Source organism: Rhagoletis pomonella, unplaced genomic scaffold, assembly GCF_013731165.1.
Source record: "Rhagoletis pomonella isolate Grant_MI unplaced genomic scaffold, Rhpom_1.0 Rhpom_scaffold_00008, whole genome shotgun sequence".
In the NCBI taxonomy this organism is placed as follows: Eukaryota; Metazoa; Arthropoda; class Insecta; order Diptera; family Tephritidae; genus Rhagoletis; species Rhagoletis pomonella.
Window position 1 is genome coordinate 19617774 of NW_023458562.1, and position 9514 is coordinate 19627287.

General features: G+C 33.4%; 1 protein-coding gene across 1 annotated transcript in view; it reads left to right on the forward strand.

Annotated features, from left to right (window-relative positions):
* Nucleotides 1-514: 514 nt before the first annotated feature.
* LOC118744326 (UNC93-like protein) overlaps nt 515-9514 on the forward strand; it is a 45731-nt gene continuing 36731 nt past the window's right edge. The window contains exon 1 of the mRNA XM_036477242.1: nt 515-781. The gene's annotated coding sequence lies outside the window, so the exon portion shown is untranslated. The remainder of the gene's footprint in view (nt 782-9514) is intronic.

Genomic DNA, 9514 nt, shown 5'->3' on the forward strand with positions numbered 1-9514 from the left:
GTTGAAATTCGATGAAAATAAAAACATGCACTATGCGAGACTGCTCATCACTCAGAAAAGGTTGAATGATTTTGATGAAATATGGCTCTCGGAGCTATTATAACTCTGACTAACATTTGGAATATTTTTTAAGTTTTTTAAATTCAATTTAGGGCGTTTTAACGCCATGCGGGTCCACTAGTTAAATATAAATCTGTAGCATTTGAAAGCAATAATGACTGTTATAATTTTTTCTATTCACTTTTTATACATTTTCTATCAATACTTTCTCAATTTTCTGAAATGATCAATGTAGGCTGCCTGCCACCGCACCGCGCCAATGAATTCGTCAAAGCGACCTTGGCAACCTTCAAAAGCACTCACGATTCTTATTCACCTCTTACTAACTAAGATCGGCATTTTTTTCACGTAACTTAATACATTTAAGTAACAATACAAGATTTGTGCAAGATATTTGTTTATGCTTCAACAACAGCGCCGAGAACAGTTCAAAATCAGTTGTGATCATCAGTGGAGCAGTGCGGTACGGCTCGGTTTGGTGCGGTTGGCTTTGCTTTGATGATTTGCGGGAGATTTACAATCAACATTTTAACTAAATAAATAAGACACGTTTTTTTTACATTGATTAAATGATTTTATTACTATAACGAGGCACTTAATAAATCACGCAAAAGTGTTTGACTACGTTTAATAAAAAGTGATTCAAACGCTGATTGCTGTGAGGCAAATACTTTTGTGGTCTGATAAATTACTATTGCATACTTCTTCTAGCATTTATCAGGTGGGTGGCAAAAAAAAAAAGAAACGAAAAAAGCTATAAGTGGAGGCGTAGATAGTGGGAGTAGTGAAAAGTGAATAGAGGGAAATAAGTAAATACATAAGTAAATTTGAAGAAGAAATTTGAACAAAAGAAATTTACATATTTGCGGAGCTAAGTGAAGCGCTGAAACTATCTTTATTTTTGTATCTACGAAGAGTTGGAAAGAGTCTACGTTTGTTGTTGTTGTGCGCCAGATACTCGCACAATCGTTATCAGGCAATTGGTTGCTCACAAATTACTTGCATACATAAATTTTTATTATCGACCTGTCTGTACAAAAAATTGTAAATGCGACTTTGTCTGCCTAAATCAATATTTACAGTTATAAGGAGAAGCAGAAATATGTATTCTTTTGAGGCAAAACCAGCAACAGACTACAGAGTAGAGGGCAAGTGAAGTGAGACATTTATTGATTCGAAATTTTTTTTTACCAACCAGAGAATAAATGCGTGAACGTGAAATTTTAAAGTCAGTCAAAATTTACTGCAAGGTGCAATTTAAGAAAATGAAGAAGCAAAATGAGCGTCGCTTAAAGCGAAAAGAAGAGGAGGAAAAGTTAAAGAAGAGGGAGACAAAATGGACGAAGACGAAGAAGTAGCCAGAGCTTTCGAAACAGCCAAGTTTTCGGTACTCTAGTCAATTTCTCGTTATACGAAAGTCCTTAAGCGCAGCTGCTTCTGAGTAAAAATGTCAACTGTGTGAATTTAATGAAGTAAAATTTTTTCAGCTAACTAATTTTAATCAAAGTTCAAGAGGATGTTGTCTACTAAGCTCTCTACAGGTTATTTGTTTTAAACCTAGCTATTTTCTTGGAATCGAGATGAGTTGCATTTGGCTACCCATTTTGAACAAGCTTGTCGCAAACCTATGTAAATGCAAAAGTAAAACTACTCCACTTTTTTGTAAAGCTTCTAACATTACAAATGTAATACTTCAGTTTACAAAGAATGTAAGCAGTCAATCACCTTGTCTAAGCTAAATACAAGCGTAACGGCAATATGACAGCAATTACTTTGTATACATATGTACATAATTCTCCGAAAGTAAAAAATCAAATTTATGAATAATTTATGCTACTGTTCTTGTTTAGCACCATTTAAGCAGCATTTAACTTTACAACAACAAATCACCTTTAACACACCCAACACCTTAGCCGACGCCAATAGCCACCAGCTGTGCTGCATTTTAAAAAGCAAAGCACGCCAGCCGAGCTGAACTCACAAAATATGCAGCATAGTTAAACTTTAACTTTTTCACGCTGTCATTTTGCAATTAATTGCTAATCGGTGATGGAGTGACAAGCGGAACTGCACTTACATAACTGCATATATTGTCACGATAGAATGCAGCACGAATACCAATTGCCAGCAGCTGTTCGATCTCTATGCGCTGCTTCATTTTAATTACTTTAAATTTTTTTTTTCACTTACTTATATACAGTATTTTATTGTCAATTTGTGCTTTATATAGTACATATTCTAGTGTTGATTTCAGTTAAGATTTATTGCGCTGCTTATTATTTCGTTATATACAATTGAATAAAGCACACTGAAGTGTTTTTTGATTTTTAAACGGCAGCGATACTACAAAAAATTAACATAAAAGCGCATGCTAATGAGACTAAGTATATTAATATGTACTTATACATAACTCATAACGCCTACGCGAACTAGCCTTTGCCCCAACACACTGCTAAAAAGCGACCTGCAAAAGCGTGCGGCTAACAGGTGTAGGTATGCCTCTGTGTGAATCATATCAGCAGTTATGTATTAAAAATGCACATTGCGGCTTAATTAAGTGCTAGCAAATAATTAATTGACACAAAATTTGAATATCATCAACTATCATTGTGGCGCTTTCTAAACTGATTTTTCGTTTGAAATAAATATGAGAAAAAAACAATGTATGTATGCGGTTATTAAAACTACAAATTAATTTGCTATTCAGCTCCGACACCTCGCTGCCGCCGGGTTACTAATCACTTAATTATTTAATGCGATTGCATAACTTGATAAATCAAATGAACGCGCACGCTATTTGTCGTTATGTACGCACGTAAAAAAAATGTAGTTTAATGTGCTTTTTAAGTTTATGTTTTTGCTAGTAAATTTAATTTTTTATTTTAGTTTTTTTAGGCTGCTTACTTGTGCGCTCAAATAATTTGTTTGCTTATGCCTTTTTTATTTTGTGGCAAATAAATGTAAATTAATGCAAATCAGTTGCAGTGTTCTCCTGCATCCATCATTTTGCATTCGTATTTAAAGTATCAATGCGCTTTTAATGCATCTTTTAAACAACTCACCGCTATAATATAATTTAAATAGGACGGCAAAAATTTTATTTGTTGATTAAAAGGGTGTATTAAATACATTTTTGCAAAAGTCGTGACTCGACATAGTATGGAAGTGCTGATTATTCCGGAGGAGTATTTTACATTCTATTGAAAGTTTTATTTACAAACGTACATAAAAAATAACACAGGTTTACACAAACAAAAAAGTGTATGCATATTAAACCAAACTTTCAGGTTTATTCAATGAATTTTTCCCTACTTGACCTTCAACGGATCACGAACGTGACGTGGTGGAGACTAACAGACTTCGGATTCGCATTCAGCGTGTCGAATAACATAGGGATATATTGGTTGGTTTTAATATGCATAAACTTTTTTTTTGTAAACCTGTGTAATCGTGTCAGAGTTTCTTGAAGTAAGCATTGGGAAGCAATTTAATTCAGCTGTGAACTGGCAAAGAGAGAGATTGCCACTGTTTTATGTAGTTTAAAATAAAAACATATTTAGAAGGGTTGAATTTGAATATCTCATTTTATTTTCTTTTTTTCACCGCACCAAATTATTCAAAATGAGTGCTTAGTTGAAAATAAGTTTATAGTACAAAATCTTTTTAAAACAAGCCTTCCAAATATGAACCAAATCCGGCCATAAATAATAATAATAGATTGGCGCTTACACATATGTTAGTGTTTGGCCGAGCTTCTCCTCCGATTTGTGCTGTGCGCCTTGATGTTGTCACACAAAGCGGAGGGACCTACAGTTTTACGCCGACTCCGAACGGCGATTGTATTTTTATGAGAAGCTCTTTTTCATGGCAGAAATACACTCGGAGGTTTGCCATTGCCTGCCGAGGGACGACCGCTGTTAAGAAAAAACTTTTTATTCAATTTTTTGCGATGGTGCTTTGACCAGGGATTGAATCCGGCCATAAATACCTCTTTCCAAATATCCTGACACCCGCGCCACCTACCGCCTACATTTTTGGTGGAGTAATTTTCTTTCATGTAGGTAATATACATTTCAAATATGAACCAAATCGGACTATAAATACGGGGTTTTAAAATAACGCCACCCCAGTGCCACCTAGCGGATTCTTTCATATTGCATTGTCCTCGGGTTCTGAGGTAAGTTTGAAATTTCAAGTCTCTAGCTCATCGGGAAGTTGGTTAACAGTTGACTGCAAGATTTTCTCCAAGCAAACTTACTTACATACATACAAAGCAAGTTACATAAATAAAAGCTTGTAAAATAGCTCTCAATAGCTTTCCACAATCCCCTAAGGTATACCTACAGCGTACTCCTCAAAGAATTGGAAATATAAAAGAGTAAAAATGTAAACTTGAATATGGATATGAGTGTGAATATGAAAGTAAATTAGATATGAATATGAATTTTGAATTAAATATAAATATGAATGTAAATATGAATATGAATGTGAGTGTGAGGAGAACGAATATGACTGTGAATGGAATGCCCTAACCATGAAAACAACTCAAAAGACATTTTTTAATTTTATTTTTTGAAGCAATTCTGAATTGATTCTGAATGAGTATGAATATGAAATTGTATATGAATATGGATATTAATGTTACTATGAATATGATTATGAAATTTTGTATGAATGTGAAAGTGAACTTGGACTATGAAATAAAAATATAAATATGAATGTCAGCATTAATATGAATGTGAATTATAATATGAAATTGCATATGTATATGAAGGAGAAGTGAATATGAGCAATTCCCTATTGCCATATTTTTAAGGCTACTTGAGAAAACATACCTATTATAAACAAGAAATTTCAGCCTGGCCGTATTATAAAAGTGTTAGTCATTTTTCCTAATCTGCTGTACAACAATTGCAAGTGTTATAAGTGAAAAAAATATGTGAACAAGTGTCAAATGACAACTTCTACCTATTACATATATTATGTATCAAAAAACGGATCATGTATGCAAGCAGCTGCCTAAAAAATGCGAATGAATAAATACCACTGTGTCGAAAGTCGATTAAAAACACTCGTAAATTTCAAATTCAAAAACCATGCAAGTGACAAAGCTGTCATATGCAATGAAAATCCCACAGGCAATTGTCAATATTTGACTGCCTAAATACATGCATACATACATATGTATTTATGTGCTGCAATACATGCCGGATGGTCCGTAAAATTGCAGTAGCACCAAAACGACTTGTTGCACTAATAAATTTTGCCACTTTAGCAACAATGCAACAGCTGCTGTCGATTGCCAATCGATTTTGCAGAGCCTTTTTGCATGTACCAATACTTGCAAATATATATACACATGTGTGCATTAGAGTGGTCCAAAAATTTTTTTTCGTAGATAGGGTTTGGGGCACCTTCCAACATTTTTTCTCTTGCCGAAAGGGGTGCTGGTGGTTCGGAAGATACACATGTTATGAAATTTTTTACCAAGTTATTTGCTCGCTGACAAGTAGATTTGATACTAACTCGGCAACGTATTATAAAACTTAAAAAAAGTTCATTCTTGGCGACACAGTAGATTTGAAGAAAATGTGACCTTTTTATAATGGTGATTTCGACGAATGCAGACTCAATAGCGTTAAATATGTATATGGCACACAGACCAGACTCTGTGAAAGATGTTGTGCAATTTTTGCGTGAAAACGAATTGTGTGTGGGACTTGTTTCTGAGTATGTACGCTTCATTAGATTACTTGTTACAATTCCAGGGTCAACATGCTCTAACGAGAGGAGCTCTTCTGTTTTGCGTAGGGTGAAAAATTATTTGCGCTCGACAATGCACCAAAAACGCCTCAACAATGTGGCAAGGATTGACTTTTGTGTACATCGACAAGTGTGTGTTTTAACAAAACTATCGCGAATTTTTTCATGAAACTTTACGAGGATGCTAAGAAACAGATATCATATATTGTTAATACTAGTATTTAAGTAATTTGTTGCTTAAATTGTTTGCACTTCCACGAGCAAATTTTCATATAAAAAGTGCAGCTATCATTATATTTTCATAGCTATACGATCTTTGCAATGTTCAAATGTATTTTATTTAATTTTTTAACAATATGAAACGCGTCTAATAATTTCTCTACTTTTGTTCAACATTTTTTTTTTGTTTTTCCTGTCGATTTTCACTAAAATTTTCCCTGTAGCAATATTGCATTCTTATTCCTGAACTCATGAACGACCTCATTTCACGAAATTCAACATGAAATGCCGTGTTTTTACTGCAGAACAAAAATTTTTTTCGAAATCTGATTAAAGGATAATTTCCATGAAATATATACATACATATGTACATACATAGTATGTATGAAAAATAAATGTATTATACACGACACAATAAGTTTTTCTAAAGAAATCTGTTAATTTTGTTGTATTTATTTTTTACCTGCATACTCTTGCCACCAGCAGAACTACCCATCCGGGCACAAGGCGTTTCGCCGCCCCTGATGGCAACAGTAGCTTTTTATAAAAACCACCAATATTTTTGCCAGTTTCACAGCGATCCAGTAGCGCATTTGAAGGTCATTGAGCACCCTATATTGCTTGCAGTAGAAAACTGAAAGTTCCTGTAGATATTACAAATATCAAAAGGAAAAAAAATAAGGTGGTGCCCCGTTTTCTACGATGACGTTTTTTTCCCCATACAAAAATTGAACCACTCTAATGTGCATGCATACTTGTACATATGTAAATTCTTTCCACTTCCAGTTATATATTGGGCCGCTCACAGCTTCATAGGCATGTACGCATTACGCCTGCAGTTACCACCTTCTGTGAAGTGCACTTGCAGTATTTGCAAGTGTACATACATATGTATGCGAAGCAGTTTTATAAAGCTTATGCACATATTCGACACTTAGTAAATGATATATGTACCATTGATTGCATTCGTCCATTCGTGAATTTGTGGGTTGCGAATTTTTAATCCTTTTCAATGTCAAAATGCAGCGTGTTTGTTTTTGTATGCTTGTACCTACATGAGCTTATATGTGTGTCAATACTCGTAAACGGACATATGTTCTGCTTCGATAGCAACTCGAAGCCGTGAGGTGTAAAATGCAAAATTGTGTTAACAAGCGTGTAAAATTTGTATTTCATATTTTGATTTAGTTTTATTGAATTTTTGCTCGGTCGATTGGTGATTTCACATAAAAGCATATACACAAATTCATATATATGTAAATTTGCATGGAGTATGCTATTCATATACAAAGTGTAAATCGCTTTTCGATACATTTTCAAAAGCACTTGTTGTCTATTTCACGGTTTTATGAATTTAATTTGACTAGTGCGCATATATATTTTATATTAGTCTGACGGCTTATCTGCATGGTTAGAATTTCATATTTTTCGCGTGAATTCGATTTACTTGTAGCTATTATTATTTTTTTGTTATTGTGTATGGTTGTAGTATAGGGAGTGGTTCGAATGCTTTTGTCTTATTGGATGCGCTAGACTTACTCCAATCTTTCCTGCTTTTATTTAATAATATTTTTCTTTCAGTGTTAAATTTGAATATTTTTCGCGCTTTTAAATTAAGGCATGTCAGAGAGAAGAGGAAATTCCATATAAGTTAGTGAATAGCTTAAATATCGTGGAAAAAATTGGTGATATATTTTAAGTCATAAAGCAAACGAAAGTATTGGGTAATTGTATCCTATTTGTATTCTATGTGTAAACTAAAAAAAAAATCTGACATCTGCAAGCAAATTATAATTTCTCCCAGAGACCAGCTCTGACGTTCTTCGTAGGCCCTACATGTTAACCAAGCTTTGGTAACGCGATTGAAAGTTGCCGAGAAGATAACCCTACGTCTGTGTGATTTGCCTCAATTTTATAGGAATACAAATTGTATGAAATTAAAAAAAAAAGAATTATGGAGTCTTTAAATATTTTTCTACTATTTAATTGCATTTTATTTAGAAATATTCCTCATTAAAAATGAAAATTCCACCGATTTCAATCTTCATTTTGCAAAAGAAGGAGCGACAAATTTAAAAGGCATACGTCTCGCAGACGTAGGTTATCAAAGCAGGGTTAAATATTTTGTAATTATTCGACTTCACAAAAAGGAGGGGGTTATAAATTCTTCGGAATATATTTCATTTTGTATGGTTACGCATAACTTTAAACCAGGTTAACCGATTTCTATAATTTTTTTTTTTTAAAACGTCACAAAAAAATTAACGGCACTTTTAAATTTTTATATGAGAATTGAAGTCGGTTTTGTTTTTTGCTTAAAAATTTTTTGGTTTTATTAAATGTAGGGTACAAGCTATAGCTGCAATTCCGGAGATCACTACACCTTCTCCTCAGACATCAGACACTCCGGCATATAACCATTGAGCTTAAATCACTTCAGGCAGCTTATTACACTATGCGACAGTCAAAATCGGGATGGGATGAAACCAACGGGAAATGTTATATCGGTAAAAAACAAGTTATATGTGTCCCGGCGTTTCGCTGGGTCACGTCTAGGAATCGAGATATATAGATTTGAATTTAGTAACTATCATATAGGGGAAATTGTCACCTTTGGTGGTCTTTTTTTTGACATAACTCGAGAACCACTAGTCCGATTTTGCTCAAACAAATTTAAAAAAATTAAAAATTACAATTCCTTTAACCTGTTAATATAACGTTTTTTTCTATATACTCAACAGTTTTGCCGGTAAAAATAAATGTATGAAGAAAAAAAAATTATTTTTGCCTAAAACAAACGAAAATAAGTTTTGCGTTCATCGATTTTTATAACCTATGTATCTATGTAATAACCTAATAATTACCTGTAAAAAATATTTTTTTTCTTCATACCATTTGTCTAACAGTGTCATTAACTGTTTTTTTTTTTATACCTTTCGTGAACATGAAATGGTAAAATAACTTTGGTCCCATGTTTGTAAGTACCAGAAGAAGAAAGGATAGAGTGATAAAAAAAGCATATAGAAATGATCAAAACTTCGAACTGAATCGATTTAGCAGTCCGTATGTTTCAATGCAAACTAGTCTCTCGATTTTCGAGATATACGATCAAAATTTTGAACACTGGTGTCTTTTTATAGCGTTTTATACATATTTTTAGAACTCATCGACCAAAAAAAAAGATACAAAAAAAATAAAAATATTCCAACGAACTGATAACCTTCTGCTCAGATCGCTATGTCATTTGTATTCTGTTGCTTACTTCAGAGTTTGGTATATTTTCCATCAATCCAATTCTCACCTTGCTGTCAGTTTGCCTGGAGGAATGACTCTATGTGCAATTCTGTGCCATGTGACATTACTTAAATTCATATTTTATTTAAAGTATCTTTATTTTGTTCTTGTGTTTTTCACTGCATAGTTTGCATCCATGCATACATACATACATTTGTACATAAATACTTAAACATAT